Here is a 19,198-nt window from a genome sequence, read left to right on the forward strand (position 1 = left end):
ATGTTCAGGCGGATGGGTATGTTGATAATATCAGAAGGAGGAATGGTGTTGAAAGCCTATGAGAGATCTAGGTAGGCTGTATGGACCTCCTTACCCTCATCTAATGCCTTGGTAACTGTCTCTAAGAAGTCCACCAGGTTTAGGAGGCATGGTCTACCCTTAACAATGTCAAACAGGGAGGGGTCAAAGGTTTGGAGGTACCCAATGTCTCTGTGACAGTGATCCATGATGTGCACCATAGCCTTGCAGACCAGGCTAGTCAGGCCTATAGGGAAATAGGTTCCATGGTCCATTGTGGTGCCACCTTTGTGGAGTGGGATAACTGTTGCTGTGTGCCATTCAGGAGGAACTATGCCTGATGTGAGGCTATTATTGAACATGGTGCGTAGGCGGGGAGACAGTAGGATCTGAAATTCATGTAAAATGCAGCCTGGGATGTTGTCCAGTCCCATGGATGCTGTGATATTGCCTTTAGAGTGTGCAGCTTTGAGAGGGATCTGCCAGGATGTTGCCAATATCAATTGTTTCTGTAATGTTTGTGCCTTTCTGCTGTAACGCAGAGCAGATCTGGTTGCTGACATTGAGATATGTGACATAGCTATAGAATGCTTTGTGGTTGTTGTTGGTATTAGTTATGTTATAGTTTTCATAGCTAGCTTTGGAGGATTTTATAAGGGATCTCACCTTCTTACTGAGGCTGGCCAGGGAGCTCCTCCATGCATGGTATTGTACTCCCATTCGCAACAGTGTCTTCCTTCTGTAGTACAATATGTTTATGGCAGGGGATCACAAGATTGGTTTAGTTAATTAGGAGTATAGCGTCCTGGTTCTGTTTGGGATAGCAGAAGCCATGCATTCCTGTAAGTGCTTATAGAGTGCATTTGTGTAGGATTCAGCAGTTGTAACAGTACTGTCCATCTGAATGGGTATCATGACGTCCACTACGTCTGTCTTAAGAAGCATATAGTTGGCCTTGTAGACATATTATACTGTGGTTTCCTTAATGGGGGGTAGGTGCGGGATGTGGAGATCAACGGTGTTCAGCACATGGTCTGATCGGACCAACGAGGAGTTGGCTTCACGTGTGGAGCACCAGGCACTCATGTTGGTAATGACTAGGTCTAGGATATTGTTGCCCCTGGTGGGTGTGTGGATATGTTGAGTCAGGGCATTGGTGTTTATGAATTCCAGAAACCGTTGAGCTAATGTGTTGGTATATGAGTAGTTTTCCCAGATAATGGTGGGGTAGATTCAGTGAGACTTATGTGATGAGTGTGGTGTTGTACGAATGTGTACCTTCTCCACATGACAGTCAGGGTCAGGCTTGGTTGGAGAGTGCTTTACCTCCAGTTTGGCTAGATGAGTGCATCTCTCACAGGTTGTAGTGTTGGGTGGTAGGCGAAGAGGCTTGTCTGTGTACATGAGGCAATGTGTACATTGCCTCAAGATGTCCAGATTCATCAGATAGACAGGTAAGAACACTGGCAGTTGACTCTTAGACATGCCTGAATATAGAACTACATTCACTTAGATAAGTGAGGAAAATGAGTACAAGAGCTACATTACTCTAAGCAAGTAAGAAAAGTACTTGCAAAACCTGTTCACCCTTACCTGTAGGTAATGAGGAAGATTGAGTGCTATAGTGGTTATTAGCTTACGTAGTGCTTACAAGTCCTGAACAAGTGCTTAGCATGAATAAGCAATCCAGATAGGGTCTTGGATAACATAAACACAGGGCCCCCTCCCCCCAACAGGTACACAAGCATATATCCATGTACAACACAGGGCCCCTCTACCCACAACTATGCAGGTACAAGCTGCTCTCAGTATGCATGGGACCTGCCCACATCACAGGTTGTATCATACACATATGGGAAAACAAAATGCTCTCCATGTACACATCATGTAAAACATAGCTCCATGTCAGGCTGTGTACACACTGAATGGTGCACACCAACAGGTATCACAACCCACAAAGGGGGAGACACCACTGATAATGGGAAGTACTTTACTACTACCATGCTGAGTCTAGTCTGGAAGGCCATGAACCTTGATCAAATAATTGATGTCAGCAGTACAGATGTAGAAACAGTAAGGTTGATGTCACACTGCATATAATAACCTTGCCAGGTCATAGGACATCATCACCCATACTGTATACCACCTACACTCGGTATACTAGATGTACATTCCTATGTCACAGGAGTGTTTTGTAACAGGACTGCTGGCAGAACCAACACTACAGAAGGTGTCTGAATAATACATGATCATCACACCAGTGGCAGCTACAGTATGTCAGGGTTAATGAATTTTATTCCCCCTCATTGTAGTCCATACCTCACAGACAAACAGAAGGCATCTGCCTATTGAAGTATGCGAATGACTATGGCCTAGGAGCAATAGCTGACTTGCATTGTCACCCCTATGTTAATAACCCTGTACCCATGAACTACCACCTAGGCAGCGGTCAGCATAATGGACATTTGTGTGTGAGGGATGCAGTTGTCTTTCCTGTGATAGCTACATCATCACACCTGTCAGGTAGTCATATGTGGCAACCCTAATAATGATAGGGTGCCATTCATGAATATAGAGATCATTGTCCAGCCATACAGAACACTCAAGTGACGCATATCAGATCACATATTTCCTTTAAGGGGTATTGGCCATGTGCAGATGGCCTACACCAGCCTTCCCATTCCTCATCTCCACTATGTAGCAAGATGCATACCATGAATAACTCCATGTCCAACCCAGTGATGTTGGACATGCTACATGTACTCATCCTGATCTCAAACACATTCTTCATGGACATCCACCTACCACATGCTGGACAGATCCTTGTCCCATACACTTGACATAGTCCTGCCATACTATGCATTCCTGTCTGTCAAAGCTGCACATTGCTTCCTTCTCAGACATGGTGTGATGACCGCATGGTAATGCATGGTATATGTATCATTAACCTTGTGGATCAGTAATGTGGCACTGCTCCACCTGGCCCCACAAACTCACCTGTCGGCTACTGCCAAGTAACCTTTCATCCTAGATTCATACATGGCCCATGGCATATAGCCCACTAGTTGACTTTGACTGTACATGCTATAGTTGATATCCAGCCCTGCAAATACCATCTGGCTAGCCAGTGTCCCATGTGTATCACATGTGCAACACAGGTGATACATGGCAGGATGTTGAAACACTGTACAGTGCCGTATAGATGTATATGGCAGAACACATACATGTAAAACCTTATGTGAGCATGTCTGCAGGGTCACAGGTCATGTCTGTTAAGGCAGTGTAAGTCCTTATATGTGACATATACACTGCATCAAGGTCGACTGCATTAATGTGGACACATCCAGCCATGTGCTGATAGGTAGGAATACCAGTACAGGCAAACAGACATGCCCACATCAAGACAGCAACCACATGGAGTATGAGCAATGTAATCAGGTGACACACACACATATATGGTGATAATATCCACTCAACATTGAGTGTCACGTGTGTGTGACACAAACACGTCAGTGTCATGTAGGTTTGCAAATACAACTATTTAAACTTAACTAATGCGATACACATGTATGTTCAGCTGTAGCTCTGTATGTCTCTGAGTTACTGTGACCTGTCCCCATCATTATATCTTCCAGGTATGCCATGTGCAAGGCTTCCTCCTTTTACATGCTTGGAGGATGAGGCCCTTATCCCACACCTACTTGACAATCATGATATCCTGTTCAGCCATGTTTCACAGGATGCACAGCAGTGGGATGCCCTGTTGATGGAACTTCGCAGGAGGGTTAATGATGTGGGTGGCCACAACCGCACATACCAGCAGGTGCGCAGACACTGTACAGACCTCATTAGATGGGTGAAACAGCATGCGAATGCAATTTCCAGGGAACAAGGTGCAACAGGTGGTGGACCACCAACCCAGCCCCCACTCACATGTACCGAGGAGCTACTGGCCAACCTGGGGACACCTGCAGAACCACATCCACAAGCCTTAGCCGATATTGTGGAGGTGGGTGTCTCTCAACCACTGAGCCTGGAGTTGCCTGGTAAGTCAGTACTGCACCTATAACAACTGTATTCCATATAATTGCATGTGTCACTGTACAATATGTAATGTAACATCATATGCAAGGCATGTATACACACATGCCGCATACTATAGCATGCTACTCTGTGTATGCACACATGTGCATACAGCATAGTATAGTATAATGTACTGGTGTATGTGTTATGCACATTGCACCCTGTAGCCTTTATACAGGGGTTGATTATGCTCATACTGCTGTGTTACTCCTATTTAGGTATCTCTGCAACAGCAGCCCATTGCAGGTGAGAGTGCTATTATATATCAGGAACCGTAATGCACAAATCTATCTGCCATGTGGCCATTTACAACATGTACACATAATGTATGGTCCTGTCACAATATACAGGTCGGACCTGCAATGCATCACAATGACTACCCATGTGCAACACTTGCAAACTATGTGAATAATCTCACCGACATGAATCCTCACAAACTTTATTGCCAGATGTGTTGACAGCTGTGCATACAATGGTAGAGGTGCTGTTCACTTTAGGGATGTACCACAGATCTGATCTACACATGCGGTGAATACAAACAGTACTACACAGTGGGCTGGAGTATGGCGAGCACACAGGTTTCACCGGTGTGGATAATAGCCCTGCTATGAATGTCACACAATGTGATGTGCTATCTTGACATGTCCATGAAATCTATTGGCCTGGCTGCTACACTGCCTACCTAACCTGAAAACATATCCCACATACCACCCTTTATCTGCATAACCCTGTTGTTAGTGGAGCATATATGTCATATGGGACAACACAGACATGTGAAATAGATGCCCATCACAATAATTTGGACAACACATGTACACACATGGCCATGGAGGATGGCCAGAGACATGGAGCAACACACACAGTAGACGTGTTGCACTTGTATGTACACCCTGTCATACAATGGCAACACATGGTTCAACCATGGCCATTTATAATGGTCATATTGTAGATGTGGAACACTAGACATCCTACAGGCCTGTGCACATCTTGTGTAGGTGTAACATCAATCCACTACATAAGATGTGTTGAACATTTTGAGGGTGTTGCGACATGACAGCAGTCACCTGTACAGTATCCACATCAGGCCACAGATACAGTACATTCCCGTTGCTGGTGTTGGACATAAATGTCATACTAGTTCCTCATGTGTGTGTGTGTGCGTGTGTGTGTGTGTGTGTGTGTGTGTGTGTGTGTGTGTGTGTGTGTGTATGTGTGCTGTATGTGTGTGGTACACAGATGTCATGTGAGACACGGTGTACCAACGTGTTCGCCATGTCTGGCCATAGTTGCCAGGCTGCAGCAATATGGTTGCAGATTTGCAGGGGTGTCATCCGTATACCCATAAGTGACATGTGTCACAACTTCCACATCATGGTTTAGTGTGTATACACCTCAGTGACATGGGTCACATTCCACAGTATATATGTATTGTATCTGAACACAGTCATGGTTATGAACCCTGTCTGTAACTCACACTGTATAGCACTATAGACACCTCATGATTCCCTGCAATGGCCATGCATATCACCTAAATGTGCAGTATATCTGTAACACTGAATTGGTACATCATTGCCCCACTGTATATTTGACAGGACACCATTGTGTTAAACATGCATGCATGTCATTGCACACGTCAGCAGATCACATGTCATACTACATGTGATTATCAAGGTCATATGCCACACATCAGGCAGGTGTACTGTTAACCTGTGCTGGTCCACATGGTGTAACACAGGGATGTATGCTAACTACCACTATTATTGTCTGCACTGCATGCTGTCTGCCGTATCACATGCATGTTGCATGCCTTCTGTCATATCACATGCACGTGTGTCTGTGTGTGTGTGATGTGTGTGTGTGTGTGTGTATTGTATAGATTGTAATGTGCAGTTCTTGTCTACCCTCGCAGGTGATGTAGGTGCATTGCACTCCTGCTGTACATCTGATGGTAGTGTCCCCACAGACTCTAGCAGTAATGATGAACATATGATTGGGGCACAGACAGAGTTGCCAGGGGTTGAAACTGTGCCATTGGTTGCCATTCCATCTATATCCACCTCATCCCCGCACACAGATCCCATACCTGCACATACCCCATCACCAGTGGCCATAGAGAAGGACAGCTGGCACGTGGTAGCTTGGAACAGGAAAGTGTGGGGGCTATGGAAGGTGTGCCTGCACACCATGGTGTCAGCCAAACTACTGGTGGTGCCCCACACAGGCACATGGCCAGTGCTGCTCGTAGGAGGATCTCTGGACAACATGCTTCTGCATGACAGTGTGCAGCAGTTGGTGTCACCAGACACATGTTTCAGGCTGTAATGGAGACACAGGCACATGCTGAATGGCACAACAGAGAAGATCAGAGGCTACAGAGGGCTGCTGTCCATTCTATAAACAACAACATCCAGGCAATGGTAAATGCTCAACAGCAGATTGCTGATGCTTTGGATAGATGGTTGGGTGACATGGTTGGAGTCCTTGACCATGGCATGACAATCCAGGAGTATGAGCTGTCTGTGTTGGAACATCTGGTAGGAGTGGGGCATCGGGCACGTGGACATAGGCCTGCTACATCACCTGTGTCAAGTCTACAAGTACTAGCTACCTCACATGCCCGCTCCCATAGTGGCGGTAGCAACAGCAGTGCATCTGGTGCTGTGCTGTCCACACCACAACACAGCAGGCCACGTGCACGTGGCCCAGGATGGTCCCAACAGGGACACTGTTCCAGTGGACAAGTGACATGAGACAGTACCCAATCTGCACCTCTGTCTGATAATGGCCGTGCAACCCCTGGCAGGCACAGGTCACATGTCCATGGCCGGACATTGTGAATTGTAAACCCTCACCTGTGCAGTCTGCAGCTGTCAATAATACTCCTGTGTAGGCCAGACACATGGGAGAACTGTGTGCATACATACAAGCACACACTGGACACATATGTAGGGCACTGCAACACACACATGCATAACATCCACACACACCCAATTAGATCAAAGGCCCAAACCCACACACATGATGTCATCAAATGGTGCAGCCTAGGCCTCTGGCAAACATTAACACCCTGTGTATATGATGATGCCTGTGCCGCATCCCTGACATCCACACCATCGGTACAGGGACATGCTCATATGGTAAGATGCAGAGGGTGAACAGACTAGGATGATATGACACAGCAGGCCACATGCACGTGGCTTGGGATGGTCCCAACAGGGACACGGTTCCAGTGGATGTGTAGTTTACAAATGTTGGGGACTGTTGACAGGCAGCAGATATACCATGTAGTGCAGGTGTACAATACTGTTAACAGTATGTGTCTTGTGTAACAACAGTGCAGCCTAGGCCTCTGGCAAACATTAACACCCTGTGCATATGATGATGCCTGTGCCACATCCCTGAAATCCACACCATTAGTGCAGGGACATGCTCATATGGTCTGATGCACAGGGTGAACAGACTAGGATGATATGTGTAGTTTACAAATGTTGAGGACTGTTGACAGGCTGCAGATATACCATGTAGTACAGGTGTACAGTACTGTTGACAGTATGTGTCTTGTGTAACAACAGTGCAGCCTAGGCCCCTGGCAAACATTAACACCCTGTACATATGATGCTGCTTGTGCCACATCCCTGACATCCACACCATCAGTGCAGGGAATGCTCATATGGTCTGATCCACAGGGTGAACAGACTAGGATGATATGTGTAGTTTACAAATGTTGAGGACTGTTGACAGGCAGCAGATATACCATGTAGTACAGGTGTAGAATACTGTTAACAGTATGTGTCTTGTGTAACAACAGTAAATGCATGTTGGTCATGATGTTCTGCTGTCCTTCTTCAAGTCTAATTGCACGTGCCGGTGGATGTCAGTGTTTGCAGTTAGTGTCCCCTATGTCAATGTGGACTATTCACAGGTATGTATGAATATACCAGCATGCACCATGTAGCTGCCACATACTAGTGAGAATGTCCCACGTTACAAACACGTCTACCATTCCAAGAGCATGATAGCTGTGTATTAAGTTACTGTGGCCACAGATGTGACATCCATAAATGGTGACATCACAGGTACAGTTACATGGAGTGGTGAGGTAAGAGAGTAGTCTAGCTGATTACAAGGGTAGAGGCCAGTGGGAAGTGTGATGCCTCATTAGGAATCAGTAATACACGTTCCCATGACAGGATGTCAACACACAACTGCACCCAAACACTCAGGTATTGACACACATGTATTCAGTGACACAGTAACACACACACTCACGGCTTCACTGACACAGTAACACACACTCTCACACAGTTGCTACTGGTGGGATGATGACCCCTGCCTATGTGCAAATCATCATTACAGTACTGTGCACCTACATGATGCACCACAGAGAATACACATGTACAGGTAGTCAGTATGGCCTAAGATCAAGGACATCAACACAGATAGTAGAATGCATCGCCTGGATGGGGGGAGGGGCCTTATCAGTTCAGTATGGTAACATACATCCTCACCCCAGGGACCAGTCAGCCCTACATACACACACTGTGGCATTCAGTAATTAATACACCTATGTCATGCACATACAGATACCTCACATGTGTGAGATACACACCCCTGCCTATGTCCTGCTTTCTACATTGCAGTCTGTACAGATGTGTACACTAGTGTACAGGAGAGTGAGTAACAATTGAGATGTATTTCCCACAATACATGACATATATGGACACACACGCAACCACACATGCCAGTAATGTGAATCGCAGACCTGCCTAGCTCATGTTATGTATGTCAGACGTACAGCAGTATTGCACATGTTACAAACTGTACTGATGCTTCCTGTGGCAACAGTGCTGATATATACACTAGGGACATCATATCTGTTAACAGGTGTTAAGTGATTTACCTTCACTGTCACCCTGACTGCTGCCTAAGTTGTGTGTTATGTCCTTCAATTAACAAAATCATTGCTTACCAGTTACACAGGGTATTGTAGGAACACTTGTGACACACATGTGAGCTGTCCACAGCAAGCATCCATCTGCAAAATTACCCCACCACTTAGTTATTTCAACACATTTGTCCATACCTGTGGTAAATCTTTTTGTACATTCAGCATATCACCATATACAGTTGGCAATGTTGAGGCTGCATTGCAGCTGCATGCAGTACTAGGATACACGCCACCTGCATACATCAGCAACTGAACACACATGTTATCTGAATGCACAACACTACGTGTACAGGTGTGTAGGTCCTACAATCCTGACATTTGGTCATGTTTGTAGGCATTGCAATTGGTGGATATGTGTAATGACATACATGACACATGGACTGTTGTATGATATGATGGGTGACCAGTACAGAGAGGATATTACCTCTGTCAACACTGATGTTACACCTTATGTACTGTTAGCATTCAGCAGCCATGGACCTACATTCCATGTGCATGTGTGTAATGGCTGTAGCCACCTGTTTGCACAAAGCACTACAATAGCTATGTTGTTTACAGGTATGTTGTGTGTTGAGCATGTACATACCCAGGGCAGGTACATGTATGTCATATCCATACATGACGGTGTGTACTTGTGTACAGCATCAGTCATCTGCTAATGGTGGAAAGTACCGAGGGCACATGGTATGTGTACAGCTGACCTGTTCACAGATAGTGGTATCATTGCATTGCATAACACATGATGCAGCTGTGTCAGTACATGTGTACTCTCTACAGTTGATGTAGAGCATAGAACAGCACACAGGTTAAGGGTTACATGGTGTTGTACTCTTCTATGTCATACAACATGTATGGTTGTGTGTTGGTGGTCCAAGAGCATGGTGGTGTCTGCAGTTTACATCCTAAAATGCAGCATGTGACACTGTGTCCTGCACATAGCTCATCTGTGATGCCCTTCATGGGGGGACTGGTCAGTACATGTGAGTGGCCTTTATGTATGTGGGTACACCACCTGGAGCAGTCCGTACCTGTGTTATGGCCCACATGTCTGATTTTAAGGTATATGGTGGTAGTGCTAGGTTCTGAGGTATATGGTGGTAGTGCTATTGTGCACTACAGAGACATCAGCCAGGTGTTCCTCACTGCACAGATGTCAGTACTCCCCATTGTTGGATCAACAGTGACCAGCTGTGAATATGGACGCTACACATATAGCACTGGTTAGCATAAGAAAACAATGCAGTTGTCCTGTAGGTGTATGGGAGTTAACCTGTGTTTAGAACATTTGCCTTAGAATGGCACTGTGTGGGTGGATGTGACTTGGGTAATATCCACACTCCCTTGTATCATGGATGCATGTGATATGTGGCAAAGGCCTGCCTACCATCAGCCATGTCAACCCAGAATGACAGCTGATGTTGTGTAAAAGACTGGTGTCAAATATATGTAGAGCAGCGTTCCCGCTAACAATGACAACTACTAACACCAGAGCCCATTACAATGTGTTCTTTACATCTACCTGTAATAGCATGGCCACTGTGGTCCTTCGTGTTTAGCATCAGAGTGCATCCCAGTCAGCCCTGTGCTACTAGGAGTATGAGCATGCCCAGTATATCCTTGTGTAGATGGACACCTAGTAGTATATTCTGACCAGCCCTGTGCTACTACGTGTGTGAGCATGCCCCCCTGTGCTGCTAAGTGTATGAGCATGCCCATAAATCCTTGTGTAGATGGACACATAGTGCATTCCGAACAGCCTTGTGCTACTAAGTGTGTGAGCATGCCCAGTGACACCTTGTGTCGGTTATGTGCCTCTGTGTATGGGCATGGCCATTTTAACCCTGTATAGTGGCAGTAGTTGTCCATTCCACAGATGGGCATACTCCAGGTCAGGATGAATTCCTACTTTAAACACACAGGTTCACAGGTATGTACATCTTAACTGCCAGCATCCCTGTTGATGTCCACATTCCCAGACGGTCATAATGACAGCATTGACATGTGTAGTCTGTGTGACGCGATTCATAAGTATGTAGTATTGTAATAGTAATCTGTAAATAGGCAGGTGTTCCGCACCTGCCACTGGTGTGTGTGTGTGTGTGTGTGTGTGTGTGTGTGTGTGTGTGTGTGTGTGTGTGTGTGTGTGTGTGTGTGTGTGTGTGTATATATATATATATGTCTGTCCCCTTTTGCCAGTGGACTGTAAATTGCTTTTAGACTGCCCACACTCCATACATTTCTTATACTCACCATTCGCAAGGCCGATGATGTCACCCAGCTACAAATACACCTCTTGGAGAGCTGTGTCCCAGTAATCTCAGTAGCGTGTTCTGTAACTGCATAATGCTGTAGTGTAATAAAGTTGTTAGGTCGGTGTTCTAGTCCCACGCTTGCCATGTGTGTGTGTGTGTGTGTGTGTGTGTGTGACCCCATTTGCCTGAGGACTGAGTAACTCTTTTATACTGCTCACACTCCATACATTTCTTATACCCACTGTTATCAAGGCCGATGATGTCACCCATCTACAAATACACCTCTGGGAGTGCTGTGTCCCAGTAATCAAGATAGCACATCCTGTAACTGCGTAATGCTGTAGTGTAATAAAGTAGTTAGTTCAGTGCTCTAGTCCCAGACTTGCCGTATGTGTGTTTGTCCCCTGAGGACTGAGTAATACTTTTATACTGCTCACACTCCATACATTTCTTATACCCACCGTTAGCAAGACCGATGATGTCACCCATCTACAAATATTGCTTACTGTACTTATTTTCTTGTTTCACTTGAAAGAAAGTTACTGTTTGTCGTTTTTGCATTTAAGTTACCTGTAACACGTTGCATTTAAGTTACCTGGCACTTGCTCACTAAAGCAATTATATAAGTCAGCACTAAAAAATTAAAAGCACTACACCCTCAAAAACTCCCCTTGAGTACCTTGTTCTCCATTGGCCCTTTTTTCAATTATAAAGGAATTCCCAATACTATTCTAGCATGTCCAAAGGTCAGTTGTCAATCTCCTCTCCTGTCCAGCTGGTGAATCTGGGAATCTTGAGGCAATGTTACAACTGCCTCATGTACACATACAACCATCTCCTCCTCCCAACAAATTCCAACACATGTGAGAGATGCAACCATATAGCCAAACTGGAGGCTAAGCTCTCTCAACTCAGTACTGGCGTAACCAGTCAGGAGGAGAAGGAAACCACACTCACTACAATTCCAGTCTCACATAGACCTACCACGACAGCAAACCAAACACATAAACACACAAAAACATACTCGGAAGCTCTAAATAAAAATATGCCTAAGCAGCAGAGACCTCCAAAGCAGACATCCAAGCAACCGCTACCCCAAAACAAAACACGTGCAACACATAGCTCACAAAGCCAGTGTGCCGAACAGTCATAGCCCTTAAGGCTAAACAACACACCTGATACACTTGTAATAGGTGACTCTATCATCAGGCACACTGACGTCCTGCTCACCAGGCTGAACAAGGAGAAGGTCACGGTGAGCTGCCTGTCGGGTGCTAGGATCCGCCACATAACACAAGCACTCAGGTCAATCCAAGGCAAGTACAAATATGACTCAGTCATTGTCCATGCTGGTGTGAATGACCTGAGACGTACCACCCTGGACTACATGAAAAGAGATATAGAGGAGCTCTCTGAGCATGTAGCCCAGGCCGGTATGACCCTGACATTGAGTAGCATCTTACCTTCACCAAGAATGATGCCACAATATGAAGACAAGATGATCAATTTCAACAATTGGCTTAAGTATTGGTGTCATTCAAAGAGGATCCAATGCCTGTCAGCCTGGGATGACATGCTCGACAAGCCACGATGCTTCGCTAAACGCCAAAAAGTGTATAGTCATCCCCTTTGGAAAAAACAAAGTGCCCACAAATTACCACATAGGTGGTAATCCATTAAGTACAGAAGAAGTAATTAGGGACCTGGGGACCCAAGTTGATAGCAATCTCTCATTTGACAATCATGTGGCCTAAGTGATTAGAAAAACATTTTATATAGCCCACCTAATCATGAAGGGATTCACATCTAAATCAGGGGAGGTCATCGTGCCTCTTTACTCATCCCTCATCAGGCCCATAATTGAGTACAATGCCCCTTTTGGGATGTACCTTACCAGACACCTGCAGCAACTGGAAAGACCCCAAAAGTACCTCATCAAGAAGATCAAAGGGCTCAAACAGATGCCATATGCTGCCCGGTTAAAGAAACTCCAGCTCTACTCAATGGCATACCACCTGCACAGAGGCGATCTGTGCCTGACGTATAAAGCCATGTCCAACCCAGAATTAATGGACATGCTGCACCTCAGAAAATCCAAATCCCATCAAGCTACACACTCGAGAGACTTGAACCTCAGCACTGAAATAAATAGGACATGCTGGAGGGACAGATTCATAACCCAGAGGCTCCCTTCACTCTGGAATAAAATCCCAGTCCAGGTTAGGCAGAGTTCCTCATTGACTCTCTTCAAGAGGAATCTTGATGAGTGGATGGGAGATCGTAGGTTTACGCCGGGTATCACTTCTGTGTCAGTGTTAGACAGAGGCACAGTATACTAACCTCGAAAAAGGGCATAGCAAAATTAATTTAAAATGTGTGGCGAAAGCCAAACACACTCTGGCTAGGCTTATAAATGCCCTAGGGCAGATAGCCTAGTATGAACCTATGAACCTCTGTGAGTACTGTGCCCCAGTAATCTCGGTAGTGCATTCTGTAATTGCGTAATGCTGTAGTGTAATAAAGTAGTTAGGGCAGAGTTCTCGTCCCACACTTGCTGTGTGTGTGTGTGTCCCTGTTTGCCTGAGGACTGAGTAATGCTTTTATACTGCTCACACTCCATACATTTCTTATACCCACCATTAGCAAGGCCGATGATGTCACCCATCTACAAATACAACTCTGGGAGTGCTGTGTCCCATTAATCTCGGGAGCACGTTCTGTAACTGCGTAATGCTGTAGTGTAATAAAGTAGTTAGGTCTGTCTTCTAGTCCCAGACTTGCCATGTGTGTGTGTGTGTTTCCATTTGCCTGAGGACTGAGTAATGCTTTTATACTGCTCACACTCCATACATTTCTTATACCCACCGTTAGCAAGGCCGATGATGTCATCCATCTACAAATACACCTCTGGGAGTGCTGTGCCCCCATAATTTCAGTAGCGCATTCTGTAACTGCGTAATGTTGTAGTGTAATAAAGTAGTTAGGTTGGTGTTCTAGTCCCACACTTGGTGTGTGTGTGTGTGTGTGTGTGTGTGTGTGTGTGTGTGTGTGTGTGTGTGTGTGTGTGTGTGTGTGTGTGTGCGTCTGCCTCCGTGAGACAAGTATAGTGCTTTGTAGTATTCGCCGTAGCGCGTGCCCTAAACGCGTGTTGCTGCAGTGTGATATGGTAGGGGTTTGTATACAGGACATGGGAAGTGTGTGTCTGTCTGTCAGAGCCTGTGTAGAGGTGGCCATGATTGTCTTACCATTGGACATGTTTGGGAGAGGGTTTTGTAGTTTTCCTATATAGTATCCATCTTATGACACATTGGCCACCTCACGAGGAGTACAGCTGTCAGTCAGCCATGGCACTGTGTTGGCAAGCCATACCTGTACATCTGGCAAAAGGGCTGGTGAACTAAGTATGCAGCCCTACTAGTACCCGGTATATGTCCCGCACCCATGTGCCATGCACATACAACCTTGCCTAGGATATTCCACTATGTTGCTAGTAACATGCACATTGAGGACAGATAGTAGGCATGGTATGACTGCAGTGGCCTGCAGAGGACATGGCACCCTGTACAATGGTACAATAGGCACATATATGTGGACATTGTACCTTCACTATGTTCCACACTGAATGGCTGTAACATATGTGGTACCATCATATGTGATCCACTAAGGCCAGACAATGCTGTACACATGTGCCCTGTATGGACCCATGCCACTGACACCACGGAATACCTGTCCATTCTATCCATGCAGATGCAGGGCCAACCTCCTACTATAAGCAGGTCTCACCACACCAGGCCAGTATTGGCATATCGGGGTATAACAGGCTGTGTACACTACATGTGTCTGCCAAACCAGGTACACCTGTACATGTCACTGTACAGTATTGTGGGACATGCACATCCCAGGCAATGTCCATGTGAAGGACTATCAAACACAGACATGGCATGCATTGCAAAGCTATGGCCCTAAACACTGGTAACCAGGATGTCAGGCCAGATAATGCAGTACCCATCTGTGTGGGACATTGCCGACACTACACCCCTGCACTGCACACCATTGTCGGGTGATGCGATGGCAAGGATTACCCCTGACCCAGCCTTGTACAGCCATCTTGCACAGCCACACACTACACACCCATGGAGCAATGCATACCTGCATGACAGTACTGGCACCCTGTGTCTGCATGTGGGTTGTGATGCTCCCAACCACAGTCACTCCCAGTATAAAGCTCTTTGGCATGCCAACAGTTGTCAAACACTTTCACATGCCCTAGCCCATAGAACCTCCAAATATCCCCTGTGGTGCATGTGGTCCTGTGCATTACTGTGGTGTGGCAAACTAAGTAGTTACATTGTATATTTGCCGCACTGGCAAAGTTGTCAATGCGTGTCCATTAGAGTGTGGTTGTGGTGACAATGACATCCGGTCACATGGACTGACGTGTGCCACACCTAATGTATGTCTACTATATCTGTTGCAGATGGCACTCACTCACCTACACACATGATCTTACAGCACTGCAACATGTTGCCTCTGTGGCACATGTAGTAACGTAATGCACATGTAATAGTAATGAGTAGTCAGGGGTTTGCCCCTGTACTATTCAGCGTGTGGCAGATGATGCTTACGGTTAAGTCTCCAAGCCCTTCCCTGGTGTACATTGCCTGTCCCACACACACACTCTCTGGTGGATGTGAAGGTGTACACCTGCACAGCAGCAACATGTGTATTGTTACAGATGGAAATGGTCGGGTGATGGCCTCTGCACCTATTGCAATCCTCCTCTAGCTGATTGCATGTGGTACAGCTGTGATGGTGTTCCCATAGCCATCCGCATGATAAACACAGTACACTATCTAGGGAAACGTTATTATCTGGCCATGACAGTCACTGTGAGTGGTACCTGGATGTGGTGTTCTGACATGGCATCGCAGATGATATCTGGATGTACCTCAATCATTTTCCACAGTGGGAAATAGCCTAATGACAGGTGTGTGATGTGCCACACAACTACAGCATATAAGTGTAGCTATGCTGCATTGAGACTACTGCCTGTTTAACATGTGTGTAGTAATGGCTATTCTGCATGTTAAAATACAGACATGACAGCACTCTGTTCATGAGGGAACCCCATCTGTAGTGCCATCTGTGAACAGGCTGTTGCCTCACAGCAAGAGGTTCTCCAGTTCGATTCTCGGCTGGGGTGCCTTCTGTGTGGAGTTTGCATGTTCTCTCTGCGTTCGCGTGGGTTTCCTCCGGGTACTCCGGTTTCCTCCCACATTCTAAAGACATGCTTCTGGAGCATTTCTCCTCAGGCCTCCACTGAAAACAGGATCTGTGGAACCTAGTCGGACTTTCCTGGTCAACAAATGTTAAATAAAAAAAATTTAGAAAATGCGATACTCACATACTGGTAGCCAAACACTCTTACACCCGCTTGATCCCGCACTTGCTAACGCACCGGCATTGGTGCTTGCATCTGTCACTCACACCCCTGGGTGTGAAAGAGGACCACAATATTACCTTGTGATGCCTATTACATCGTACTACATGACTCCAGTATCGGGACTGGCCACTCATTAGGCAACGGCATCGCGTTCGACTGCACTGGAATTGTCCAGTGACACAATCATATTTGTGTGCACCTCATACAATGTGGTCCCACCTTGTGATGCCTATTACATCGGAATACATGAATACAGTGTCAGGAACAGCTGCCTATTAGGTGACAGCATGGCGTTCGACTGTACGGAATCAGCGGCCTGTCTGGTGAATCATTCATATTCATGTGTTCCTCTTAGGCATACCTTGTGATGCCTATCACATCGGACTACATGACTACAGTCATCGTCGGCCTTAGGCATAGGCCAAATAAGCGACCGCCTAGGGCGCCGCTTTAGTGGGGGCACTTTACCAGTATTTGTTTGGTGTAGGTAGACTAGGATGGGGGCACTGGGTGGTGTGATGGAGGGTGCCGTTGTACCCTCTGCCTAGGGCACCAGTTGACCTAAGGCCACTCCTGACTACAGTATCGGGAATGGCTGCCCATTAGGTGACTGCATGGCATTCGACTGTACGGAATCAGAGGCATGTCTGCTGAATCATTCATAATTGTGTGTTCCTCTTACAATCTGCTCCCACCTTGTAATGCCTATCACATCGGACTACATGACTACAGTATCGGAAATGGCTGCCCATTAGGCGACAGCATGGCATTCAATTGTACGGAATCAGTGGCCTGTCCAGTGAATTAATCATATCTGTGTGTTCTGCATACTCTCTGCTCCCATCTGGCTGATACATGGGAACTGAGACCCTGCATTACAAACAAGTAGTTAGGTTGTAGTAGCCACATCCGTCGCATGGGTCATGCTACTGCATACCTATTATAGGTTTTCCACCTTCTCAATTGGCCAAGGTAGGACTTTAGGGTTACCACCTGTCCCACTTTGCGAGGGACACTGCGAAAATAATCAAGACATAGCACATGTCTAGATTACAGGACATTATTATATTCTACATTTCATTAATAATTGCATACAACAGTTATTTTATATATGACACTTCTATATGTTATGTGAAGTAGCATAAGCAATTCAAATGCAACTAGATTAAGCTTTTATTTGTGCATATAAGTGTAATCCTGTACTATGCACGGCTGTAGGTATGTTTAGTCCTGGAATGTCTGACATTTATACAGAACATGTCCCACTCTGGCCATTTGGAAAGGTGGCAACCCTATAGGACCTGTACGTAGAGACATCAGACTTTGCAGGGCAACACACCCACAGCCAGTAGAAAGGGGAGTGCTTCACTGTTTTGCCTAAATAAAAGGTTACTCTTGTAGCATTATAGTTGCTTATACTGTTACCTATAACATTTAGGTGTTTCAGAGGAACATAATTGTTTTATGCTACTACTACAGACAATATAGGTAGTCTTTGCCCTAAATCACAGGACATTTGCCTTAATTACAGTTATTATGCAGGACACAACTGCCCAAAGGGGAGTGTCCTTCGCAAAGGTGGACAGGTGGTAACCCCAAAACTATTATTCTATCAACCTTCTAAGGTAGTCGGTGGAACATGCGCTTTCTCTCACTATCAGACCTCTCATATGAATGGGGAAGAATAAACACTGAATCAGGGACATTGCATAACGACCTCAGGGACACATTTAGAAGGTTGGTGCTATTAACCTGACACATTGATGGACACAGAGCACATATGTATTCATACACGTTGTCTGAGGTGCATGCTGTTTATGACTCTTACATGTTGTCATTATTCATTACATGTATTCCGCCACCTTTCTTCCTAATATCACTAGTTCTAGGATGGTTTAGTTGGGACTGTGTTAAGATTCTGATTTGTAATCATGGACATCCCTGGTAATCGGGGACAGTTCAATGATATGGTCCCAATGTGTTCCCCCAATGGTTTACGGACTGTCCAGTAGATGTGCTCTTACAGTTTGGGAGGTATGAGCGTCTGCTATACCCACATCGGAATATTACTTACACCCATGGGGAGGTCCTAATACATGTCTGCCAGCCAACACCTGCACACCTAGCCCTATAATCACATACCCATAGTTCCTCCACCTGCCACTACTCTACAGCACTCATCCTTACTGTGGGCGCAGGTGGACACAGGTGGGATATGAACACGCCCCTACACACTGCCCACTCTCCCCATGTCGGGACACATGTTGTACGTTATGTCAACCCATGTGTTATCGGGCTTGGACAACCTACTGTTCCGTGTACAGCTACATCCTGGTCGTAATTGTGTTCCCCTATTGGTTGAAAGTACCACAGTTTTGGTGTCCTGCAAGGGACATTGCTGTCCATGTTTAAAGTGTAGACCTTGTAGATCTCGTCCACTGGTAGTTTTCTGCT

This window comes from Protopterus annectens, chromosome 2.part0 (assembly GCF_019279795.1).
Source record: "Protopterus annectens isolate FY-2018-M chromosome 2.part0, PAN1.0, whole genome shotgun sequence".
In the NCBI taxonomy this organism is placed as follows: Eukaryota; Metazoa; Chordata; order Ceratodontiformes; family Protopteridae; genus Protopterus; species Protopterus annectens.